General features: G+C 44.8%; 1 protein-coding gene across 3 annotated transcripts in view; it reads right to left on the bottom strand.

Moving 5' to 3' along the window:
* Strbp (spermatid perinuclear RNA binding protein) overlaps window positions 1-11,663 on the bottom strand; it is a 114,921-nt gene extending 103,258 nt beyond the window's left edge. For 2 of the 3 annotated variants that reach the window (XM_051166363.1, XM_051166362.1), the window contains exon 1: window positions 11,538-11,662. The gene's annotated coding sequence lies outside the window, so the exon portion shown is untranslated. Of the gene's footprint in view, window positions 1-11,537 lie in introns of all 3 variants that reach the window. The other variant, XM_051166361.1, reaches the window with a different exon arrangement.
* Between the last annotated feature and the right edge of the window lie 15,061 nt (window positions 11,664-26,724).

Raw genomic sequence — 26,724 nt, 5'->3', positions numbered from 1 at the left:
CATATGCCATCACACCCAGTTTTTTCTTACCTTTTTAAAAATTCTAATGGTTTTAATTGCTTAGTTTAACCTCAAAATGATAGAAATGTTTTCAAACTATGTAATATAAAGTTTACTTGGCTTTGTGAATCTACTAAATATGTGTTAATTTCAAAAACAAAAACAGAGAAAAATAAAAGACTTTTCAGGAAAAAAGTATTGCTACTCAGTATTTTTGGTGCTAGTGATGTGGGCATTAGGGGATTTTCTGGTCCAAATTTCTTTCTAACTTTTTTTTTTTCCTTTTTTAAAGCAAAAAAAATAGATTTATTTGTTTTTAAGTGTGTAAGAATTTCTGAAAGTAGGAAATGGTTCAAGGGAAGAATACTCCTGGGTACTCTTCCATATTTTTAAGCTAGAAGCTTCAGGGAGGTAAGCCCAGAGCACACTTAACAGAAGGCCAACAAATGCATTGCTTTTGTCGGCCACACCTGTAATCCTAGCACTAGGAAGAGAGGCCTCAGGAGGACCATAAATTAGAGGCCAGCCTGGGCTACATAAAGTGAAACCCTGGGGAAGAAGAAAAGAGGGGGAAAAAGAGCAAATAAAGGACAAATCTACCATGTTGCCCCTATTCTGCCACTAGCTTGTTATGTGACTTTGGAATAGTATCTTAACCTCTCTGGAACAAAGAGGGCTTTAAATGTTCTTTTAAAAAAAAAAAATGCTTAGGAAAGAAATGAATCATGCAGTAAGATCAAGGTCACCCCTTTAAAGCCAGTGTTCCACTAATAAGCTCAATGATGCCTTCTTCCGACTACTTAAAAATGCATTAAGTAAAAGGCATCATTAAGTAGCCTATATATAAAAAGTGTATATATTAACCAATATTATTTTGCAAAAAAAAAAAAAATCCCTCATTCATATAAGCATTTCCTGCTACAAAGCTTTTCAGTGAGCTTATTCCATTCTTTTAAGAACATTTAAAATAAGAATCTTATTCTGTTCTTAAATGTGCTAACATTTAACAGAAGATAAATCCTGATATCTTCTGCTATGTTTTAAGTATAGGTTGTTCTAGAAATGTTTTGGCAACTAACACCATAACTACCATTAATTAGGTTAGATAGCCTAAGCTCTCCCAGTGTGATTCTATGTCCTAAGGGATCTTAAAAGGGGAGCTGGCTCAGCACATAAAGGCATTGCCACCAAGCCTGAAGACCTGAGGTTCCTAAGTTCCATTCACCAGACCCATACAGTAGAAACAAAGAATAGATTGTGTCCTCTGACTCCACATGCACATCATGGTTAAGGGTACCTATACATATGCACACATACATAAATGAATAAGGGTAATTTTTAATTTTATTTTATTTTTTTTTTTTTTTTAGCTTAAAAGGAGTATAATCTATCATTCAATCCTTTTATTTATTATGTTTACAGTGCTCTGCCTGCATGTATGCCTACAGGCCAGAAGAGGTCACCAGATCTCATTATAGATGGTTGTGAAGCCACCATGCAGTTCCTGGGAATTGAACTCAAGACCTTTGGAAGAGCAGGCAGTGCTCTTAACCTCTGAGCCATCTCTCCAGCCCTCATTCAAACCTTTTAATTCAACTAAGCAGCACCTTCATCTTGACAAAGTGTCAAAGACTCAACATCTGAGTTCAAAAAGGTAAGACAGACACTACTGAGCTATCTTTAGCCAGTGAAGCAGCAGTAAAGGAGAGCTCGGAGTTGTAGCCAGCCACTGAAAATATATGAAGTTTTTATAGTTTGGAGCAACTTAGTGAAACAAGTTGAGCCATTGACCACTCAGGTTATTTATTCAGCACAAGACTTCAACATCAATTAACTAGACTTGTAGCCTATCAATACATTTAGAAAAGACTGGGCAAAAGTTGAGAATTTGGTCTGAGAAAAATTCAGTTTCAGATGTCAATAAAGCAAGCAAGGGAGCTGGGCAGTGGTGACACAAGTCTATAGTCCCAGCACTTGGGTGGCAGAGGCAGAGGTATATCTCTGAGTCTGAGGTACACAACAGCCAGGGAAATGAAGAGAAACCCTGTCTTGGAGGAAAAAAGATCAAAAGTGGAAAATATCACACTAGCAGTGAGGTATAGAAACCCAGAGTTCCAAACTAAAGGAAAGTTGGGCATTTAAAACCATGAGATCAGAGGCTAGAAAGAGGTTCAATAAAAGCACTTATTGGCTGCTCTTCCAAAGGACCCTGGTTCAGTTCCAAAGACTCTTCTGACCCCTGCAGGCTCCTCTACACACAAAGTTCTTAGAACACACACACATAATTTTTAAAATATTTTTAAAAAGAGAAATCAAATGTGAGCACCAAAAGAATGGGGGGAGGGGAGCAGAGACTCCCCCAACAGGAAAAGGTAGGAGTAAGGAATCAGGATGGACGAGGGTCTGGGAAAAAAAAATCAAAGAGGTGGTGGAAAAAAAAAGTGGACGTATAGAATCCTAGGCTTAAGACCAAGTATTTCAAGAAGGCAGGCAAGGCATCCACCATGTCAAATGCTGTTACTGGTAAAACTTAAACTTGGGGGGCTGGAGAGACAGCTCAGCAGTTAAGAGTGGTTGCTACTCTTCCAAAGGCCCTGAGTTTGCTTCTCAGACCTTAACTTATATAATACTTAATTTTCCCTTTAAAAATAAACATTAATCCAGAAATGGTGGCACGTGCCTATAATCCCAGCGCTCGGGGAGGTGGCCTTCATGTTGAGGCCAGCCTGGTCTATATATACATAGTGAGTTCCAGGACAGCCAGCTACCCAGAGAAACCCTGTCTTGAAACAAACAATAAAACATAAGCATTGTTTCTTAACATAACTTTTTTGGATTTTTAGATTTTATGTCTGAGTGTTTTTCTACATGAATATATGTCCCATATGTATGCCTAGTGCCCTCAGAGTTCACAAAAGGGCTCACTGGATTCACCCAGAACTGGTTGTAAGCCACCATGTGGGTGCTGGGAACCAACCCTGGATCCTCCCTCCTCAGAGCACAATTACTCTTAAACAATGAGCTTTCTCCACCATCCCAACTATTATCTTCTTTAATCTGCATTCTAACTGTAAACTAGAGGATGTACTCCAATTTTAGCCATGAAATCTGTAACAAATATAGCTGTTTTTCAATAACTCCACATTTATCAAAAAGCGAGCAGATAAAACACCATTTTAAAGCCCTCATTATTAATACATGTGGTATCTATCTACTCATGCATGCTAACCTTGACATCAGTTTACAAAAAACTGGAAATGCACACTGAGGGCTTACACTATTCTCCCTAGATGCTGTTTACATAAAAATTACAACATCTCTCACTAGCTTTGCTAACTGAAAATTAGTTACCCAAAATTGTGTAATTCAAGAGCTACCCTTATCTAAATCCTCCAAAGGCTAAAGTGTGGATGGGCTAAGCTGCACAAATATCCAGTCAGTCAGTGCGATGATTGATGAGCTTCAAAACCCTCCCAACCACAGACACATCTTCAAAGAACTCCTTCTAACAGGGGAAGGTAGCTTGTCTGTAATGACAGCTTCTAGGACAGCTGAGGTACAAGAATGCAGCTTCAAGGCCAATCTAGTCTGTAAGTAGCAAGACTCTGTCTCAAAAACTAGATGTGGTAGTTCATTCCTGTAATGCCAGCACTGAGGAGGCTGAGGGAGGATAATTCAAGACCACCCTGAATAATCAAGGCTATACTGTCAGTTCCAGGTCAGCTGGGGCCACGGAATGAGACCTTGTCTCACAAAAAAAAAAGGGGGGGGGGGGGGTAGGAGGTCGGTGCAGGGGGGTGTCTGGCTGTTCTTCCAAAGGTCCTGAAGTCAATTCCCAGCAACTACATAGTGGCTCATAATCATACCATCTATAATGAGATCTGGTGCCCTCTTCTGGCTTGCAGGCACATATGCAGGCAGAATACTGTATAAGTAATAAGTTTTTTAAATTAAAAATAAAAAGGGCAGGGAGATAGTTCATCAGGTAAAAACCCTTGCCTCCAGATGACCTGAGAGCCCCAGTCTTTTACATGGTAGGAAAAAAAGACTCCCACAAATAGTGGGACCTCTACACACCACTATAGTACAAGTACACACGTGCACACACACAGACACACACACACACCAAAAAAAAAAAAAAAAAAAAAAAAAAAAAGTAATAACCTTTTTTAAAATGACTGCCTGATCTTAACTTTCAGAAACCAACCACTTACTGTAAAGTTACAGCTTTTGCCTTTTCTTTTTTCTTTCTTCTTTTTTTTTTTTTTTTTTTTTTTTTTTTTTTGGTTTTTCAAGACAGGGTTTCTCCATTACACAGCCCTGGCTGCCCTGAACTCTTTGTAGACCAGGCTGGCCTTGAACTCACAGAAACCTCCCTGCCTCTGCCCTACTGAGTGCTGGGATTAAAGGCATGCACCAACACACTCGGCTCAGCCTAACTATCTTAAAATAGATTTTTTTTTTTCAGTGAGGCTAAGTAAACATAAGCAAGCTCACAGGTTATAGTTAAGGCTCCCACCCCCAACCCCCAGAGAGAGCTTCTCTGTGTAGCCCTGGCTGTCCTGGAACTAGCTCTGTAGACCAAGTTAGCACTGAGCTCAGAGATTCCCCTGCCTCTGCCTCCAAAGGTGTGAGTAACCACAGCCTAGCTCCACAGGCTATAGTTTTTTTGTTTTTTAACAATTTAATTTTATTTTATGTGCATTGGTGTGAGGGTGTCAGATCCCCTGGAACTGGAGTTACAGACAGTTGTGAGCTGCCATGTGGGTGCTGGGAACTGAATCCGGATCCTCTGGAAGAGCAGACAGTTCTCTTAACCACTGAGCCTTCTCTCCAGCCCTCCACAAGCTAATAGTTTTAACGACTAATCTTTCTAGGAAGGAGCTAGTTTTACTCAACATAGTATTACTGAGTTCTAAGAAATTTTAAGTCTGGTACAAAACACGCCTTAGAGCCTAAATGCCAATGTATGCTTTCTGGATTAAACTAGGAAAGCAGGCTTAGTAATAGCATTCTAAAACAGGTAAAGCGGGGGTGGGGGGGGCGCAGCTATGGGACTCAACAGGCTCCTTTAGGACAATAATTACTTAACATGTCAACAGTACTGGATTGGTTAAACTCATAAATAAAATGCTGATTTGTCAAACAAGACACTGCAATGTGCAAAGCCTAGCACTTAGGAAACACAAACAGGAAATTCTGTAGGTGAGTGACAAACTACATCTTATCCATGACCCAAAGCACCTCAGTAATTACACAACTGTTGCAGATTTTCATTTTTCATATGGAAATTAACCATGAAGTCACACAATACACTGTTGTGATTTTACTATTGATATAACCAACTGTACCTTTTCAAATCATGCTAAAGTTAACTAGAGAAAACAGGTGTTTTATACAGTGTTATATTGCAAGTTAAAGAGAACTTGAATACCAAATAACTAAAATTCAGAGCTTCTTCCTTCAGACAGCCATACATATGTTTTTAAAAAAATCTTCTGTAGATCAGGCATTGTGCTTCCTAAATACAATGTGCCTAAAGAATTGTAGGGTAATAATTCAAATTAGGGATGAAATAACCAGTCAGATCATTTGGTCAAGTCACTATTCAATGTAAAGACTCAAAACCAGATTAAAGAATAACAGGCTCTGGGCATAAACCATTATATCATCATTAATCTGATCACTAATTTGTTTCAAATGACATATAAATTTAATTTACACCCCTAAATAAAGTTTCCTAAAATCAGAAAAGCTATTCACAGCTAACTTTCAAAAAGTTTTTCAATAGCTAAACTAATTTTTAAAAACCATTCTTTAAAAAAAACATAAAAGAAGTAAAATAGGTAACAAGTCCCAAACATATCACATGTGACAGTAAACCAATGAAAAGATCAGCTGATACAGAAAGACTATTATCAAAGACAGGTGCTACCACAATCAAGGCAAGTTAACATCTAATAAATCAATTTGTTATTTACATGTGTGCAGTGGCAGTCCTGAGTAGCATTTAGAGACTCTTTATAGCTAATAAACCCAGGACAACATTGAAAAGGCTTTAAATTTTTACACATAGCTCTCCTTTAAGCAAACATACACTGTCAGTCAGTGAAGCTGAAGAGAGCTCAACAGGAAAGATCGCGCGCACACACACACTGCCCCTGCAGAGGGCTCAACTTCAGTTGTCCTCTCAAACAACACTTCCAGTGGATCCAATGCTCTCCTTTGGCCTCTGCACAACCTACACTCAAACAGACACACATACACAAAACACATTATTTATTATTTTAAAATAAAGGTTTTTGGTTTTTGGTTTTGGTTTGGTTTGGTTTGGTTTTTAAAGAAAAAGCTCTGAAGCTGGCCATGGTGGTGCACACATTTGATCCCAGAACTGAGGAAGCGGAGACAGGTGGATCTCTGAGTTCGAGGCCAGCCTGGTCTACAGAACAAGTTCCTGGACATGCAGGGCTACACAGAGAAACGCTGTTTTAAAAAATAAAAACCTCAATAAATCAAAATAAGGAAGCTTCACAGCACTTACAGAAGCAATAGCTCTACTTTTGTGTTCAAAACATAAATTTCTGCAAAATACTTATGTATTGTGCCTGATTTAAGACTTTAATTAATAGAGCTAGGAAAGTGTTGCTTCTAAAGATCATGTTTAGAAATAATCTTGGGCTTATGCTAAAATTCAATGCCTGCCCAAGCTTCAGCTACAACAGAATTCAAATAAACAGTATATTCAACTGCTGAGGTAATGGAGGAGAGCAACAGCAGAGCAACAATGACAGAAATGAGTTAAAAGACATGCACAAATTCTCACCTCTAAGTGCCTCGCAAACTTATCTAGTAGCAAAATCTTTTCTTTTTAAGAGACAGGGTAGCTATCCTGGAACTCACTATGTAAATCAAGCTAGTCTCTAACTCACAGAGATGTGCCTCCCAAACTATGACATTATGCCTTGCTAATGGCAAATTAGAGTTCCAAGGCAGCCAGGGCTATACAGAGAAACTCTGTCTCTGAAGAAAGGGACGGAGAACCTATCTCCTTATTAACAAAAGTTTGGTCTTCCAAAAGTCTTAAACTTGTGACACATCCCAACACTCAGGAGGCAGAGGCAGGACTGATCTCTATGAGATGGAGGCCAGCTAGGTCTATGTATTGGGTTCCAGGACAGCTAGAACTACACAATGAAATCTTTAAATCTTAAAAAAAAAAAAAAAAAAAAAAAAAAGACAAACTTGCTTTCTATAAACACCTCAACACTCTTGGGAGGTAGATAAGGAGTCAGGTTTCTGGAAGAGAAACAAGTACAAAAGGATTAAGTGTCTTGTCCAGCAAGTCATCAGTGAACATAAAACCAGAATTCAATTATTTAGTCTGCCAAGACAAAATAACCTACCTACCTTTCTTTAAAGTACCTACATACTATCACAAGATGTAGAATTTCACCCACTTTCATCACACCACCATAAAAATTTAAATAAGAAAATATTGCTTATCCAAAAACAATAAAATGAACAGGAGGGATTTTAAAATAGGTGACAGGTGTGCTGGCTCATGTCTGTAACCCAGAAGGCAGGAGTGTGTTTGTGTTTGAGGATAATCTGAGTGGCACAGGGATTTCTAGGCTACTCTGGGTTACAGAGTTAGTCACTATATCTAAAAAAGGGGAGTGGGACTAAAGAAAGCAGCAATGATCATATTAGAATTTTCATAGGTTACTCTAGTCATCTCATATCCTACTATTCAAATTCCCTGCCAGGGAGCAATGGAAGAGCAGATATGTTCACTATAATTATATTCTGTACATACATTCAATCTCAACGGCATACAAAAAAAAAAAAAAAAAAATCAAAGGCACATAAAAATGTTTCCCTTCAAAAACAAAATCTCTTAGCAATGCTTTCTGAACATTACTCCCTACGTTAAACACTTCAAATCTAGATATTAAAAATCATTAGCTTAGCAGGGCGTGGTGGCACACACCACCTTTAATCCTAGCACTTGGTAGGCAGAGGCAGGCGATCTCTGTGAGTTCAAATCCTGGTCTACAAATTGGAGTCCAGGACAGCCAGGACTGTTACTCAGAGAAACTCTGTCTTTAAAAAAATAAAAATAAATCATTAACATTTTATTTTTAAATATTTATAGTTAGACGCGAACTACTTAAACGTTGGTGTTCTGTTCCTCCCTTGCCATGCTTAGACAAGATTCTCTACCTAAACTTGTTATTTGAAAGTATAATGCCAGCTGGGCGTGGTTGCGCATGCCTGTAATCCCAGCACTCGGGGCAGAAACAGGAGGATCTCTGTGAGTTGGAGGCCAGCCTGGTCTACAAAGACCAGGGCTACACAGAGGACCCATCTTGAAGAGGAAAAAAAAAGAAAAGGAAAGGAAAAAAAAAAGACGTATAATGCCTACATGAAGATACTTCCCAACTGACAAAAGAAATCACCCCAGGAAGTATCCAGAACAGCCCTTTTCTTTGAAATCACAGCACCATACTGCATACCATAAAGCTCATTGAGTACCAACGCAAGGTACTTCTGCAACAAGATACAATTTACTTTTTATTAAAATCTGACAAAACAGAAATCTCAACTGTCAAAAGGGAATTCATTTTCCAGGATTCTAAGAAAAAGCTTACTATAAAAGTCTCAAGGCAGTTTGTTTAATTCTTCCAAATCTCTTTCCCCTCCCCACGCCACCCCACCCCACCCCACACACACAAAGAAAAAAAATTCTACACAAACTACAGAACTAAAGAAGACAGACGCTGAAATATCTGTGCTCAAACTCCTAAAGGTTAGTTCCCATGTGTCTGGAAAGCTGATGGTCTTACGTCCACCCAACTCCAGAGGTGTCTTTCCTTATTTAAAGCTAACATTACATATGAGTCAAAACAAACCAAAATACCAAAGAATCAAAAGCCTCCAACTAAAGTTTATTTGAATTACTTGGGAAAAAAGGCTGACAACCCAGTGTCAGTAATTAACATTTTAAAGGTTAAAATCCAAAGGCTCCATTTCTGCCACTTTTAGAAGCTTATATTACTTTTATCAGCCTGTAGCTGGGACTCATGTATTACATCATCCAGTGCCTGAATACGGACGGTCCCATTACCCAGGAAGCTTCTGTGTATCTGAGACACTGCACAAGAAATAAGGTATCCCTTCCTCTCTCAGAACTCTTTATGCTACTGGCCTCTGGAATCTGCTCTCTTGCAGCTTCACAAAGACATCTGCTATGCACCCACTGCAATTCTATTTCCTTTATCTTTTGGGTGTGTTTCTCGTGGTGGCGTGCAGCTGTCTGTCTACTAATCGGTCAACAAAGCTAAATGAATACACACCACACACCTCCCGACTTGAAAGTGGACATTCAGCTCTTCCTTACTCCTTCCCACTTGTTGTGGACCTAAAAGTCAGGTTTTATCATCTCTTTTAAAAGAGTAAGCTTTAAGATAAGGTACACAGCTGAATGTCCTCTATTTTCTGTTATGTCAGACGAGGATCCACATCCTCTGTCCACTGTCCCAAATTTCTAGTTCTTCTAATAATCCTCTCCCATCCTACTTCTCCACTCTACTCTTTTATTATCTCTCAGTGACCTAATAATTTTGGACCCTTAATGTCTTTTGTTTGTTTGGCTGGTTTTGGTTTTACAAGACAGGGTTTCTCTGTGTGGCACTGGCTATCGTGGACTCACTCCATAGACCTGCCTGCCCCTGCCTCTCGAGTGCGAGGATAAAGGTTTGGCCAACATTGCCTGGCCCTTTGATGTCTTAAAACTGTAAATATTCCCATCTTTCCTCACGCTTCCACACCTTGAATCCTCCAAACTCTTAGGTAATCTATTTCTGAACCCTTCTCCAACAGTCATTTCCTGCTTTCAACATGGGCATCCTATTTACCTCACCACACCAACCCCACACAACTGTCCCCTTCTAGTCACAGACACACATCCATACATACCTACCATGTCCTTGCCTTCAGTATAGATACTATACTTTCCTTTACATTCTCTATTACAAAATACCCTTTCTTCCCTATCGCCTCACTGTCCTCTGACTACTTCCTTCCCTTCTTCCTCTACTTGGTACTCCAGACCTCCTCAACCGAACCCCACCTTCTAGTGATTTCCCTTCAAACGCACCCTCCTTCCTCCTCCTTCCCAACTTCTCTCCACACCTCCTGTTCTGAGAATACTTCCTTCCGTATTTCCCTACCCCTCACCTACCACTCCCATAAACATTCTCCCTCTCCTTCCCTCTGTCCACCACTCTCCATCCTGCCACACATTCCTGTCCCTTTCCAGAGTGCTCCCAGCCTCAAGGTTCCCTCATCTGCTGTTGCCTACTAGTATTTCTCACACAAACACAATCCATTTCAGTTATTTCTGCTGCCCTGTTACAGCTACACACACCTCCTGCCTTGACACCTCCTCTCTCCACCCAACCTCCTTGTCCCCATTTCTCTCTGAAACCCCTCAAACTCAGTCCCTTTGTCAATCACTGCTCCTCCCATTAACCCTATCCTCATCTCCCTGAATACAGGACAAATACCAGACTTTCTCCCTTGGTCTGTCAACCCCTTCCTGTTTCCCTCCATACCTCCTAGCCAGACAACTATTCAGGGGGCCCTTGACGTCCTGGGCACAGACACCTCCTACCTCAACACCCTTAATTTCACCCGACACCATTTAAGAGAACCCCTCCCCAGACACTCTTTCCCTCCCTCTTTTGGGGCTCAGCCTGCCGGCCACACTCCCAGCTACAGACCCCTCCTCCGCCATTTCCCTTCAGTCGTCCGGTGGCCTTCCACTGCCTGCCCCAATCCCTGCCCCTCACACACAGCGCTAACCGGGGCATCTGCTCCTTCCATTTCTGCCTAGAGATGCCCATCTTCTCCCTCCCTCCACCACCCCACTTGCCTCTGCCCGCCCCAAATCCCCCTATACAACCGTCCGAACCCCGAAACGGAACATCCTCCTTCCCTTTCGAACCCGACCTAGGCCCCCGTGGGTTCCCCCAGGCCTGCCCTTGAGGCCCTGGTCACCGTGGGGCCAGGTCCCTCCATGCTCCATTCTCCCCAATCTGCCCACACCCTCTGTCCGCCCCCCGAGCCTTCTCCCCGGCTCCTGTCCGCAACGTCCTCCAGCACCTGCCCGGAGCCGGGAGCCCGGAGCCCTCCCACCTCCCCGGAGCTCGCGCCCCGCACGCTGCCCACGCCCTCGGGAGGCTCAGGGCCGGGACCCGCGACTGCGACCGCGACCCCAAAGCTAAGCAAGGCGGCCCTCCGTCCTGGTGCGGACCGGCTGGGCACAGCGGCCGTGGCCACAATGCCCAAGCCGCAGGGCTGGGATTGCGCCGCGCTCCTCGCCTCGGCAGCCGCCGCCGCCGCCGCCGCTGCTAAGGACGCACTACAAACAATGCGGGGCCCGAGCAGGCTCCTCCAACCGCCTCAACCGCCGCCTCAACCGCCGCCCGCCCGGGACGGCCCGCCGCGCAGGCGCCGACCCCGCCGCAGCCTACCCGCGCCGCCGCGCTCCGCCCGCGTCCGCTCCCCGCTCCCGCTCCGCCGCCGCCGCCACCTCGTCCGCCCGCGTCTCCGGCTCCTCAGCACAGCGGCGGCGGCTGCGGCGGCTTGCTGCCCTGGTGGCGCTCGCGGATCCGAGCTCGGTTTCGGCGGCGACCGCGGCGGCTGCGGCGGCGGCGACCACGTGACGCCGCCGAGAACGCCCATTGGCCAAGCCTGGGGGCGGGCCGCGCGGCTGCTGGGGAACGGAAAGCCCGCCCCCTCGCCCTCCGCGCGCCCCCTGCACGCGCGCTCTGCCGCACCTGAGAGCTCGGGCCAGCGCCCGCCGCTGCTGCGCCGCGCTGCCGCCTGCGTCAACTGCGCACCTGGGAGCGCGCAGGGCGCTCAGGCCTACGGCCGCCGCCTGCACCTGCGAGGCCGCTTACGTAAACTGCGTCCCGCCCACCTCGCGGCGCCCGCGCCGGGCCGCGACCGCACCTGAGCCCCGCTGCGCCCGCGGCGTAAGCGCTGCTGAGCGGAGGCCAGCTGCTTGGAAAGAGCTAAAGGCGCGGAAACTTCGTAACTGCGGGGTCTGTGAGCGGCTCCCGGAGGCAATAGGAACCGTCCTCGCCAGGCTCCGCGCTCCGGTGCGGGATGCTTCCCCCAGCCCCAGCCTCTACGCTAACAGAGTAAGCGCCGCAATGCCTCCCGGGTGGAGGAGGGGCAAGCAGTACCCTGGCTGAGTAGGAGACTTGGATCCCTCCTGTGCTCCCCTCCCACTTGCCGCTTGTATGACCTTGGCCAAGTTACAGAACCGATCGAGCCTCAGTTTCCACTCCGCAGAAACTACAACAGTAATTACGATTTAACAGCGGCCGAGTGGATGGCATAAAACAATGGATACGAATTTTCTTGGCACTTCACAAGCACTGAAGAGAAATCAAAATCGCCTCTTCCTACCCCACCCTTAATGGCCAGGGAAATCCTTTCCCCTCCTTAGGGTTGAGGCAGACTAGCTAAATAAATACGCACTTTGTTCCGGCAGCGGTACCGCGGAAGATATAAAGGTTCATATTTTATTTTACAGCTGTTGGCTGGCATATTATTGGTGCCTAGGATTCGGCCAGCCAATTCAGCCCCTACAGTGTATGTGTTAGAATGCACTGAGAATAAGCCAGCGTCATTAGCCTAAAGCAAATTCCTACCAAAGAACCTGACCACTTAATTTGAGAAGACCGTGGAGGAGTGACCTCCCACACCAATCCCCCTGGTGGTACCCTTCTCTTGCTACTGTACTAGACTCAAACATTAACCGCTCTGGTCTGAGAATGACACTCAAAGATACTTGCCTGACATGAACAGGGTCCAAGGTTGCATCCACAGCATCACTAAAAAAAATTTAACCTCTGTGTTTCATTCACAGAATAATGTGCTAACACTTACAGTTAAAAAGCTTTGGATGTATGGCCTCCACCTTCGGGCCAACCTGACCCTTCGGTAACAAAACTGTCCTTTCCACCTTATGGCCAGGTCTATAACACTTCTGAGCTTCCCGAAGTCGGTGCTAGGCCCCAGATTACTATGTCTGATTGGCACTTTCTTCTAGCCTTCTGAAAACCTGGTTGTTCTATCAGTTCAAAACATACTCTGTCTGGAGCTCCTCTGTTGCCCTCAGACACATGTCTAGACTCCCCCCAGCTTGCACATCACCGGGCTCAACAACGCATTGTTATGTCACTGAGCTGTAATTTAGTTCAGTCTCTTCCCTGGGTTGTAAGCACCTTGAGAAAAAGGGTCAACCCTCTACCTGAGTAAGTTAGGAAAAACCACATGCTCAGAGGATGAGATCATTAAAGCTGGGTTTTGCAGTATAAAAGGAAGTCTGCCAAGAGAGAAGAGATGCTGCAGTGTGTAAGATCCAGGCTCACTGGGCACTAGCTGTGTGACCTTGTCAGATCTAGGTCTTATTGCCCTCATCTGTCAAATCACACATAATTTTGCATACCTCAGAATACTGTTACAAATACTCAGTGAAACTGCATTTAAGACATTTGGCCCTTACAAATCCAACACTTACAAATTGTATTACTTTTTTTAAATAGAGTACATGGCATTAACGATTCAATGGTATCTCTTATTTTGCTTTTATTGGGCTTATAACTCCAAAGACTCATGACAAGAACGGGCAAATGAGGGTAGGTTAGATGGCAGGCTGAGCAGGTAAAGGTGTTTGCTGCGCAGCCTGACAAACCTGAGTTTAAAAACCCAGAGCCCACATGGTATAAGCAAAGAACCCAACAGGTTATCCTCTAATCTTCTCCCACAGGACTGATGCGCACATGTGTGCCAACATTCATACATGCCCAGCACAGAAATAAAAAAAAAAAATGCTAAAAAAAATAATAAGGAAAGCCTTGAAAAACAAACATGATACAAAAGTAAGGAGAGCATAAAAGACCACGTAAATGACCGTCATAGTCTCTGTCCCTGACTTCACCCCATCTGCTACTACTTGCCGAGAAAATTCTGTCATGTCTCATTACACGTCGTGGCCAGGTATAGTGATGCCCACTTGCAATCCGAACACTTGGAAAGCCAACAAGGATGGGTCAGAACCTCACAGCTAGACTCTGCTATGTAGAGAATTGTTGGCCAACCTGGCCTGTGTGGAACTCTGTCTTAGGGGCTGAGGTGTGACACAAAGTCCTGGGTTCCATCCCCAGACCTGCATGAATCAAGCCAATGAGCCTAGCAAATGATCAGGTGGAGGCGAGAGCACCAGGACTTCAATGGCATCATAGCAAGGTCAAGAGACTGAAGCCAGCTGGGCTACATGAGACCTGAGTGTTTTATTTCACTGTTATTGTTGTTGCTTGTTCTTACTCTCATTCTTGTTTCATTGGTTTGGTTTATGTTTGGGGGTGGTTGTTTGCTTGGTCGGTTTGTTTTGTTTTTCGAGACAGGGTTTCTCTGTGTAGTCCTGGCTGTCCTGGAACTCACTTTGCAGACCAAGCTGGCCTTAAACTCAGAGATTCACCTGCCTCTGCCTCCCAGGTTTTATGGTTTGTTTTTTTTTTTTTCAAGGAAAGAAAGGAAAAGAAAGTTACAAATAGCTCATGTGTCTATAATATATATGTTATATTTGCATAGAAAAAAAACATCAAAAAGTATTAAACACCAATCACTACTGGTTTCGCCTAGAAAACAGAATTGAATGTGAAAGCAAATGACTTTACTTCCACACTGCTTTAAAACTTTTAAGTATATATTTTTAAATTATGTATGTGTATATAAGACCATGTGTGAGTATTATGCACATATGGATGCCCATAGAGACTAGAAGTGTCAGAAACCTTGGAGTTAGAAGCCGTTGTGATCCACCTGCTGTGGTTGCTGGAAACCAAACTCAGCTTCTCTGCAAGAGTAGCCCCTGCTCTTACCCACTGACCATCTCTCTAGCCCCTGCTGGGAACTTCTTTTATTTTTTATTTTTTCTGCTTTAAACATTTTAAGGATACAAACAGCCAGGCAGTGGCGGCACACACCTTTAATCTCAGCACTCGGGAAGCAGAGGCAGGTGGCTCTATTGAGTTTGAGGCCAGCCTGGTCTACAGCTAGAGTTCCAGGACAGCCAGGGATACACAGAAAAACCCTGTCTTGAAAAAACAAAAAAACAAAAAAAAACAAAAAAAGGGAAGATTATTGTATTCTGTCTGCATTGATGTTTTTCATTTAGTATAAAGTGAATACACACTTTTTAATGGGTTTTATTATTGTTGGTTTTGATTTGGTTTGGTTTGATTTTTGGGTTTTCGAGACAGGGTTTCTCTGGGTATCAATCCTGGCTGTCCTGGACTCGACCAGGCTGGCCTTGAACTCACAGAGATCCTCCTGCCCCTGCCTCCCGCATGCTGGGATTAAAGGTGTGCGCCACCATAAAGCCAAGCAGTATATCCTAAGCCTGTAATCCCAGAATTTGGGAAGTGGAGGCAGAAGGATCAACAGTTCAAGTTTGTCCCTGGTTATATAGCAAGTCCCAGACCAGCCTGGGCTACTTGGGACCCTGTTTTTAAAGAAGAAGAATAAGAAGAAGGAGGAGGAGGAGGAGGAGGAGGAGGAGGAGGAGGAGGAGGAGGAGGAGAAGAAAAGCCGGGCGGTGGTGGACTTTAATCCCAGAGGCAGAGGCAGAGGCAGGTGGATCACTGTGAGTTCGAGTCCAGCCTGGTCTACAAAGTGAATCCAGGACAGCCAAGGTTGCACAGGGAAACCCTGTCTCAGGGAGAAGCAGGGGTCGGGGGGTGGGGGGTGGAGCATGGGGAGGGGATTAAAATTTAACATACAGAAGCACTAGGCACAGTCAAAGTTCTCCACAAGCAGGGCAGCACTGACGCAAGGGCTGGATAACAATATAGCATAACAGCAGCAGTCACACCAAGGTAGGTCTAATCGGACCTGTTCTTCTCCCGCCACGCCCCCACTCCTGCCCTCCTCCTGTCCTTTTACAGACCAAGATACTGAACAACAGCCAAGGCTCTCACTAGCACCTGGATGCCCCCTTTTCCTGCTCTCTAAAGGGCATAACTCCATAGTTTGTCCCTCTTCGATGTGGCCAGTCTCTCTCTCTCTCTCTCTCTCTGCTGCATTCTTTCCATTATTAAACAGTCCCTCTCATTGTTTTGTTGTTGTATTGTTTTGTTTTGTTTTATTTTGTTTTGTTTTAACAAAACAAGATCTCCAGGTCATCCACGTGTGTGTCACAGCTTGAGAAGCCCTGGCCCAAGTACAACAAGGACAGATACCGATCAGACGGGGCCTCCAATGCTGAGGTAGAATTGCTGTTGCTCGCAAGCTGCTCCAAAAATGGTAAATAACTCTTGGTAGAGTTGGAACAAAACCCGGAACAATCTTCATTCACTTTGCATAGCATTTGCCTCCTTGGAATAGCAAATCATGCTGGGATGGACTTTGTTCATTTGAAAACTGAAGTGACTTGGTACCTTTAGATAGTTACATGGTAAACTTTCCCCTGTATAAGCATCCAAAAGTCATGCAGTGTCATGCATCAAGCATCTTTGCCTTCCTCCCACTTCGGTAAGTGTCACTGTGACTACCGGGCTTCAGCACAATGTCTCGAAACTACCACCAAGAAGCCAGAGCTCACAGCTGTCACTCAGTGGCTACCTGGGACCTAGCTAGATGTCTGGGTCTAATGGACATATTCAGAATACGTGAGAAAAAAAACATAGAGTAGAAGAAAAACTATTGGAAATAAGACTTCTTTTAATGATCCCTTTGACTTCGAAATTACATAAATGATTCATGCAAATATTTAGTTAAATCTTACAAATTTTAAATAATCCCTAAACCAAACACAGTCCCAAACATGAACATAACATTATATGACTTTCATAACATGTTGACAAAGAAATTTCTACATGTCATTCTACACAAAACTGGACCAGGCCCCCTTGAAGCAAGGGTTCATTCACCAGCATTAGCAGGAAAACATAAGCTGAGCCTGTACCTTGGGACATATGGTAATATCAAAAATCAAGGATATAAGCCGGGCGTGGTGGCACAGAGCACATGGGAGGCAGAGGCAGGCAGATCTCTGTGAGTTCAAGGCCAGCTTGATCTACAAAGCAAGTCCAGTACAGCCAGGGCTACACAAGAAACCCTGTCTCAAAAAACAACAACAACAAATACAAAAAAAAAAAAAAAATCAAGGCTGTACTCAAGCTGAACAAGACCACTCTCAAAGGCATGAAGAGGTTTAAGGGGGCTCGCACCTGGCAAAGACCAGACAATGAAGTTATGATGGAGAATAATTATAACACATAATAAAAAAACTTTGAATATAGACAAAGCTAGGAATTCATAATGATACTATTGTTTTAAAAACAGCAACAAAGAAACAAAACTGTTTACTGGATTGACTGTTTCTGAGGCTCCAACTTGTATAAAAATTTATCATTGAATTGTTAATGATTTTATTTATTTTATGTATATGAGTGCTCTGTCTGCATATATATCTGCATGCCAGAAAAGGGCACTGGATCCTGATGTAGATGGTTGTGAGCCACCATGTGGTTGCTGGGAATTGAACCCAGGACCTCTGGAAGAGCAGACAGTGGTCTTAACCTCTGAGCCATCTCTCCAGGTCCTATCACTGAATTTATGGTAAGCATTTAAGGGAGGTGAGGGGTGAGTGGCTCAGCACTAGAGTCCTTACCTGGCAAGCACAAATAGCTGGGTTTCATCCACACACTACAAAAATAGGTTCAGGGGATGGGGATAATTGGGCGGGGCGACATGGGACAGCCAGGACAGGATGAGGGAAATGGAGGACTTAAGTATTTATGGGAGAAGAATCCTAACAATAACAATGGCCTTTTATTCGAAGCCCCGTAGTTTACAGAGCATGTTCCTGTACTACATCCCACCACCGCTTGCATGCAGACCTCAGATTCTCTGACAAGCACAGCACCCTCTTCAGACCAGTAAGTGCAGGGAGACTGGGCTTCCATGCTGAGTGTCAGTAAATGGGAAATTTAACGAAAATTGGAGAGGTTTGCTTTGCTTTGCTGATTTGTTCATTGTGTGTCTGAGCATGCATATTAAGGTCAGAGGACGACCTTTTGAGGAGTCAGTTCTCTCCTTCAACCGTGTGTCCTGAGATTCATACTCGGATCATCAGGCCTGCCAGTGAGCACCTTTGCCCACTCAGCCATTTTTGCTAGTTCCTTAAAGGTTTGGCTTTGGTTTTGTTGTAGTTGTTTTTTGTTGTTGTTGTTTTGTTTCTTAATTTATTTTGGTTCTTCGAGACAGGGTTTCTCTGTGTAGCCTTGGCTGTCCTGGACTCACTTTGTAGACCAGGCTGGCCTCAAACTTAGAGATCCACCTGCTTCGGCCTCTCGAGTGCTGGGATCAAAGGCGTGTGCCACCACGCCTGGATGTTTGTCTTTATTTTTTTTTTTTAAAGATTTATTGATTTATTATTATGTATACAGTGTTCTACCTGCATGTACAACTGCAGGCCGGAAGAGGGCATCAGATCACATTACAGATGGTTGGAAGCCACCATGTGGCTGCTGGGGTCTGAACTCAGGACCTTTGTGAGAATAGGCGGTGCTCTTAACCACTGAGCCATCTCTCCAGCCTTGTCTTTATTTTTATAGAAAAGAAATTAAGTTGAGTTATTTTCTATCCATTAAAAAACAACATTTTAGGGGCTGGAGAGATGGCTCAGAGGTTAAAAGCATTGTCTACTCTTCCAGGGGTCCTGAGTTCAATTCCCAGCAACCACATGGTGGCTCACAACCATCTATACCCTCTAATGCCCTCTTCTAGCATTCAGGTATACATGCATCAGATACATAAAATAAATAAATTAAATTAAAAACAAAACAAACAAACAAAACCACAACATTTTAGCCTGGTGTGGTGGCCCATGCCTGTAACCCTAGCACTCTGGGAGGAAGAGGCAGGTGGATCTCCTGGTTCAAGGCCAGCCTGGTCTACAGAGTGAGTGCCAGGACAGCCAGGGATACACAGAAAAATCCTGCCTTGAAAAATCAAAACAAAAACAAACGACAACAAACCCTACATTTTGAAGGGCTTGAGATTGACTCAGTGGTTAAGAGCACTGGCTGTTCATCTCGTGTTATGCTCATCTGGGCTCAGGCCCAGATCCCACACTACGACTTACAACTGTAACTCCAGTTTCAGGGAATTAAGTGCTTTCTTCTGGCCTCTGCGAACATACCCACACTCACACATAGAAATAAAAATAAAATCAATCTTAAGAAAGAGAGAGATGTTTCAAGTGAATACAGCTGAAATTGCACAACTTTCACCTGACCCTTCCTGATGTTTGGGGCTTCTCACCACAATACATACTGCACTTCAAAAAAAAAAAAAAAAGCAAAACCTGAGCCTAAGACTGACCCCCAACATCTCTTTTATGCTCAGCTGGTTCAAGTAGTCACCAGCTGGGCCAGATTCAAAGGGATGGATGATGGAACTCACATGATACCCAGGCATAGTTAATTACCAGGCAGGGAGGAGACAGGGCCCACAGACAGGCATAGCAATTGAGAGATGCTTTCTCCATGATTTGCTGCATCCCGCCACCCCCCCACCCACCCAACCCCCCCCCAACCCCAGCCCAGAATTAAGTATCCTAGACAAGAGCTGAACCACTGAGCCGCATACCTAGCACTAAATGTGTCTCTCAAATCCCTTCCTTCTCGCCGTCTCCTGTGCCACTGTCCTGGTCCACCTCCAAGAGAGCGTGCCCTCAGCTCCCCTCGTTCTGACACTGGCTAATTGTTGTGCACTCCCTTGGAGTTTTCCAGAAGACCAAGACAGGCAAGATGAAACAAGCGACTTAGAAAGGTGAAGCTGTTCAGTGACTCACTGAATCATTTAAGGGAGCGCGTTGCCAGGTCCTCTGATCCTGATACCCCTGGTCACTGTGCTCCTCTGCAAGCTTGCCTCTTCAGAACAGGTCACAGAAATTGCCCTTGCTGAGTTCCAACGAGTTTGAGCTTCTTTAAAAATAGCTCATTCTTCAAGTGCAAAAAATAACATCTGAGACATTTGTTTAAGTGTGAAACACACCTTTGTCATGACTCAGTACATGCTGAACGGAAGTTTATTAAACTTTCCAGAAGGAGGAAAAAAAATTTTTTTTTCTCTTGAAATAAGGAAGCATGAGAAATGACAGCTTGGGGGAAAGGAAAGAAGGGAGCCGAAAGAAGAAAAGAGACAGGTGGAGCCTAGAGCAAAGCAGCCAGAAATCTTCTCGTCTCTGAGGTGTTCATATGCTCTGCCTCCTTCCACCTTGGATGACCTTCCTCCTCCAGCAGGCAACCTGTGAGAGCTGGGCCTTGCTGCAGCCTCATCCCCACATCACCTCTGTGCAGCCTTCTCTGTCCCTGCAGGCAGTTACCCATGTTCTCACTCTTCTCAAAACACTTGATACGCACGTTTGTGATTAGCGCATTGCACTGAAATGGCCGCTTTACAGGGGCACTAGGTGAGTCATCTGTGAGCCCCTCTGCCTGGCCCAGAGCAGGTGCTGGGGAACATGTGATTCTCCATGGGTCTCTGTGGTTTAAATCTCCAGATGACTCCATTCATCTGTTTGGCCTCAATTTGCAGACAATGGGAGCTCTGTTCCCACTGCTACCTAATGCGGGCTGCTCCCCTGTCCCCTGAGCCCAGGCCCACAATTCCTGCAGTTAGCCTCCTCATCCTGTGTCATTGGTAATTTTCTCTATCTTTCTTTCTTTCCTTTTTCTTTTCTTTATTTTTTGGTGTGGAAGTGGTACTGAAGAGTAATCCTAGGCAAGCTTTACTTTACCAGTAAGCTCTGTTTTTACTTTCTCCAGACAGGGCTTCTCTGTGTAGCCTTGGCTGTCCTGGACCTACTCTGTAGACCAGGCTGGCCGCAAACTCACAGGGATCCGCCTGCCTCTGCCTCCCAAGTGCTGGGTTTACAGGCATGAACCACCATGCCCCTAGCTAGTAAACTATTTCTATCAACAGACAAATACATTTTTCCTTCCAATTTTTGAGGCAGCGTCTCATGGACCCTAAACTGGCCTCCTGGGATTATGGGATAACCTGCCATGCCCTGTTTATGCAAGCTGTGAATTAGACCCAGGGGCTATCATGCCTGCTAGGCATGCACCCAACCAACCAAGCTACACCTGGACCCAAGTCACTCTGTGCTTTCTAGGTGCAAACACTCACACAGGCTCATCTCTCTGCAGTTATCCTGTTCTCTAAACTCAGTCTGTTCTGCTCCATTTAATCATGTCAGCGTCACCAATGACTTCCATCCACACTGCCATCTTGAAACGGTCAGTTCTGCTTTTCTGCCCCAGTTACCTGGCCCCTCGGCAGTGTTCAGCACCACGTGCCTCACTTGTTCTCTGTAGGAAGATTCTCTTACATGCAGGACTCAGTGTGCCGTCCCCCTCCTGAGCTTTCCACTTTGCAAGGCCTAAGCCTGGGCCACATCTTCTCCCATTCCTACCTCTGCAGACTGGAATAACCCAAGGAGCGGGCTTCAGGAATTTTCTTCCCATATCAAACTCCCTTCTGGAGACATCTATTCTGTTTGGCTTGATACAAGTATTGATTACAATCAAATTTCCTTTGTTTTTTGTTGCTGTTTGGTTAGTTTGGTTTGGGGTTTTTTGGGGCGGGGAGGTTGCTGGGTTTTTTGTTTTTGTTTTGGTTTGTTTTGGTTTGTTTGTTTGTTTGTTTGTTTGTTTTTGGTGTTTTTTGTTTTTGTTTTTTTGTTTCTGGTTTTGGTTTTGGTTTTTCAAGACAGAGTTTCATTGTGTAGCCTTGGCTGTCCTGGACTGACTCTGAAGACCAGGCTTCAAACTCACAGAGACCCACCTGTTCTACCTCCCAAGTTGCCGGGGTTAAAAGAATGTGGCACCACAGATGGCTCAAATTTCCTTTTAATTAAAAATTCTGTTTTATAAGTGGGGCATGGTGGTGCATGCCTCTAATCCCAGCGCTTGGGAGGCAGAGGCAGGTGGATCGCTGTGAGTTCGAGGCCAGCCTGGTCTACAAAGCGAAGTCAAGACAACCAAGGCTGCACAGAGAAACCCTGTCTCCAAAAACAAAACAAAACAAAACAAAATTCTATTTTATGTCCTTGGGTGCTTTGCCTACGTGTATATATGCACACCCTGTGCATGCAATGCCTGAAGCTGCCAATAGGGGGCGCTGTATCCTCTGAAACTAGGTTTAAAAATAACTGATGTTTGTGGGCTGCCATATGGGTGCTGGGATCCCTAGTTCTCTGCTAGACCAACAAGTGCTCTTAACCACTGAGCCATCTATCAGGCCACACAACTTTCTTTTTAAAAATTTTTATCATTTTTTAAATTATGTGAGTACAGTGCCCACAGAGGCCAGAAGCATCTGATCCTCCTGGAGCTGGAGTTACACGTAGTTATAAACTGTCCAGGGTGGGTGCTGGGAATTGAACTCAGGTCCTCGACAAGGGCAGTATTCACTCTTTACTGCCGAACTGGTTCTCCAGCCCAAGACTTCGATTTCTATCCACACACCCAACCTAACTCTGTGGCCTCCTGCTTCCTTCATTGGAGCACTAGCAAGTATCACATTTACTATACCCAAAGCCAAAGCTGGGCATGCACACCCCCCACCCCACTTACCTAGCCCTCCTTTGCCACCACATGAACCTCAGCAAAGAGCGCCGCCCTCCACCTCACCTCCGTCTCCCCATCGCCATACACCGCACACGGCAAGCAATTCAGGAAGTTTCATTCCCCTCTGCCCTCGGAGTACACCCAGAACCTGACCTTTGTTCGCCACTTCCCCTGCCACAAATGCCATCCAGGCAACAGCCTTGTCACTGGTCCTCCTACTTTCGATCTTCATTATCCCTGTAACTAGAATGAGTCCAAGAAACACGAGAGCAAGGTCAGACCTGCACACAAACCTGCCAATAACTTCTCTCTGTACACCTGAAATAAAACTCAGGTTCATTATTGCGGTTTGCCAAGTGCACACGCTCTGACTCCCCTCCCACTTCGTCACTTTCACTTTCTCCCTCTGCACCGTGACCACACACGACTTAAATATTTCTCACACAGGGGATGATGAACGCGTTCTGTCTCGGTGCCTTTGAACTTCTTCTCTCTGCCTCACTCCCTCGCTTCACTCAGACTTCTGCCCTGATTTTATTTATTCGGATCCCTCCTTTGAGTATAAATGTTGTGCCTGTAAACGGTGATCCCTTATTCTGTTTCCTCTTTCTTCAGACGCACTTAGGGATTGCACTTCCTGTGACGTATTGATTTGCTTTTTGCAGCATGTTTCTGCAAACCCCTACATCTGTTAGCTCCACAAGAGCCCGACTCTCTCACTGTCAATCCTAACTTTCTCCCCAGTACTTAGAAGAGTGTCTACTATATGGGACTATCAAGAGCCACCTGTTGAATGAACTACCTGACTGATTGGCTGAGTGAACACAACAGAATGAGGTACAAGTGGCTATCTTATGACCTCCAAATTTATGACCTTGCCAATTGTCACCCCTATTCTGTGGAACACTGGCCTGAGACTATCATGCTAAATGACAGACCATTTGGAGAGACATAGAGAACACACTACTCCAGACCCCAGCCAACCTGCCAGAGCTAGTTGAGGGTGCCCAGGGAGGTCTACAGAACTGCCCAGCCAACACATGGAATCCCCAGACACAATAAAGCATTGCTTTAAGCCCCTAGATTTGAGGGCTGTTTTGTTACACAGCAAAAACAACTGATACAATTTGGCCTCCATCCTAGATTCTGACTCTCCAATTTTACCAATTCCAGTTCGTCTTCAAAGATCACCAGGACAGTCATGCAAATGTGAACTCTCACTGAAGCAAGCATTTCATTCAAAGCCTTTAGAACGGTCCATTTTCTAAGATGTCCTGTGGCTTACCATGCCTCTATGGCCCAGGATCTGCAGACCCTATTAGCCACACCTCTGTCTGCATTTGGCACCCTCTGAAGGTTAGGCCCCCTGCTAAGAGAAACGGTTCTCAAAAACTCTCTGAAACTGAATCACCCCGGGGAGTTTCAAAAAAAATTCCAGCGCCCAGACTCCTCCCCCAGAGACTTAGATTTAATTGGCTTGAACTGGGACCCAGGCAACCAGCATTTGTAAAAAGCTCCCAAGCGGATGCTAATGTGTAGCCAGGGTTGGGAACTATTCAGCTAGAGATCCAAAAGTGTATTCAAAAGTGCTGACCTTGCCATCAAGGAAATTCTAAAGCTTCAAGGAAATATCAAATTATCTTCCGAGCCATCTTAGCATTAAGTAAGCGCTATTGCGCACTAAGTTTTGGGAAATTGGTAATAGGCTGCAGGAGAGTGTTTCTTAACTATTTTGAAACAGTAAATTATCAATATTTTATATGCTCAATTTGAAGACTCACTCTTCTCATATACTTGATGTTTCTAGAGCAGACTTCATCTTATAACAAATGTGCACATCTAAGGTCTCTTACTTCCATAAAAAAAAACGGTAGCACAAATGCAGGCAAGTCTTATCATCACAGCGAGTGCAACCAGGAAAGCATCTACGAGATGTGGGGGTTTTTTTCCTGTGTGCAAAGTGCTATGGCCTCTCTGATCCCCATCGATCGTCCCCTCAGTCTGCAAGGCTGAGCTTTTAGACTTCATCTTAAATGTAACTGCTACAACTTACTGAGCATTTACCACCATCCCAGGGACTTTACAAATATCTCCTTTTAAGTCCCACAACAACCCAAAATGTGCTCAGGTTTTTCACACAGGGAAGCTGAAGCCTGCAGGTGTTGGGTAAGTGGTCCAGAGCCACACAGCTAGGAGGCTTGGGAGGAGGATACCACGCTTGTTTCTCCAAATAAAGTGCAGATCCCTTAGGATGGCATCTGATGCCTTTTCCAGACTCTCCAAACCTGTAAGGTAAAGGCCATACAAACCTAGAGCTGCTGGCTGGGAATTGGGACCTCGGTCTCCATGCACTCACTGTGTGAGCACAGCACCTCTGACCCTCACAGGAACCTTCTAGGGGGGACCTGCAGCAGCACGGGCTGATTTTGCTGCTAAGCACTCCTTGGCTTGCTTCTGGATTTTTTGTTGGGTGTCACCACTCATTCCTCTACATTTGTAGCCTTGGGGAGACTGTCCGTCAAGTGTTCTCCCATCCTCCCCTGTGAAGGAGTGATCCAGAGGCACTAGCCAGGCCCTTTCACATCCCATAGGATTTGTTTGGGTCTTTTTTTTGTTTGTTTGTTTTGTTTTTGAGACAGGGCTTCTCTGTGTAGCCCTGGCTGTCCTGGACTCACTCTGTGGACAAGGCTGGCCTCGAACTCACAGCGATCCACCAGCCTCTGCCTCCCAGTTGCTGGGATTTGAAGCTTGGTTTTTGGCTTGTTGGCTTGTTTAGTTTTTTTGAGGCAGGATCTCATGCAACCAAGGCTGACATCAAATTCAATATGCAGGGATGACCTTAACCTCTGATCCTTCTGCCTCCCTTGCCCCAAGAGTTTAGGATTACAGGCATGTGCCATCATGCTCAGTTCACACGGTGTTAGGGATGTAACCCACAGCTGCGAGCATGCTAGGCAGGTGTCTACTGACTAAGCTACAGTCCCACCCACCAGATCCTTTTGTTTTTTTGTTTGTGTGTTTGTCCAGTTAGGGTCTTTTGGAGAAAAAATCTCACTGTCATAGCTATTCCAGGCTCATATGGAACTTTATGCAACTCCAGCTGTTTTCAAAATACTGGCAATCTCTTGCCTCAGCCTCCCAAGAGCTGGATTTACAGGCCTTGCCTATTTTACATTCTTTCTTGTTGTTGTTGTTTGTTTGTTTTTGTTTTTGGAGACAAGGTTTCTCTGTGTAGCCCTGGCTGTCCTGGAACTCTCTATGTAGACCAGGCTTGCCTTGAACTCGCAGATTCACCTCTCGCTGCCTTCCGAGTGGATCAATGGTGTGGGCCACCACTGACCAGCTCTAGTTTACTTTTTGGGTATATGTGTTTGTGTGTGTACATGTTCATGTGTGTGCACTGTTTCTCTGGGTATGAGTGCACCCAGGGACACCAGAAGCATTAGAGCTGGAGCTCATTGACTCAGCTAGCTTTGCCTGGCCAGAAAGCCCCAGGGACCCTCCCGTCTCTGCCTCCCCAACACTGGAACTACAAGCATGGGTCACCATGCCATGCTTTGTACCTGAGTGACGGTCAACTCAAGTCTTCATGCTTGCAGAGCAAACACTTCACTGACTGAACGATCTCCCTAGCCCCTCCCTTTCCTTACTGTGGTAAACTATATAAAGTATTTATCATTTTAATTATTTACAAACATGTGATTCTGTGGCATTAAGTAACTCATAAAGTCATATAGTAATCACTCGTATCTATAGCGTGTCAGCTTTGCATCACTGTAATGAAATACCAGAGAGAACCGACTCACAGAGGGGACGTTTGTTGTCTCATTGTTTTGGAGGTCTTGGCTCGTGACCTGCCAGCCCCACTGTTTTGAGATAGAAAAGTAACACATCATGACAGATCATTTGACTGCTTACATAGTGAGCAAGGGAACAAAGAGAAAGGAACAGTGGCTAGAGTCCCACAGTCCCCATCCACTGGCTTTTCCTCAGTGACCTAAGG

This window comes from Acomys russatus, chromosome 24 (genome assembly GCF_903995435.1).
Source record: "Acomys russatus chromosome 24, mAcoRus1.1, whole genome shotgun sequence".
NCBI classification, from domain to species: Eukaryota; Metazoa; Chordata; class Mammalia; order Rodentia; family Muridae; genus Acomys; species Acomys russatus.
The sequence above is the reverse complement of the archived record's forward strand: the minus strand, read 5'-3'. Positions and strand labels throughout refer to the sequence as shown.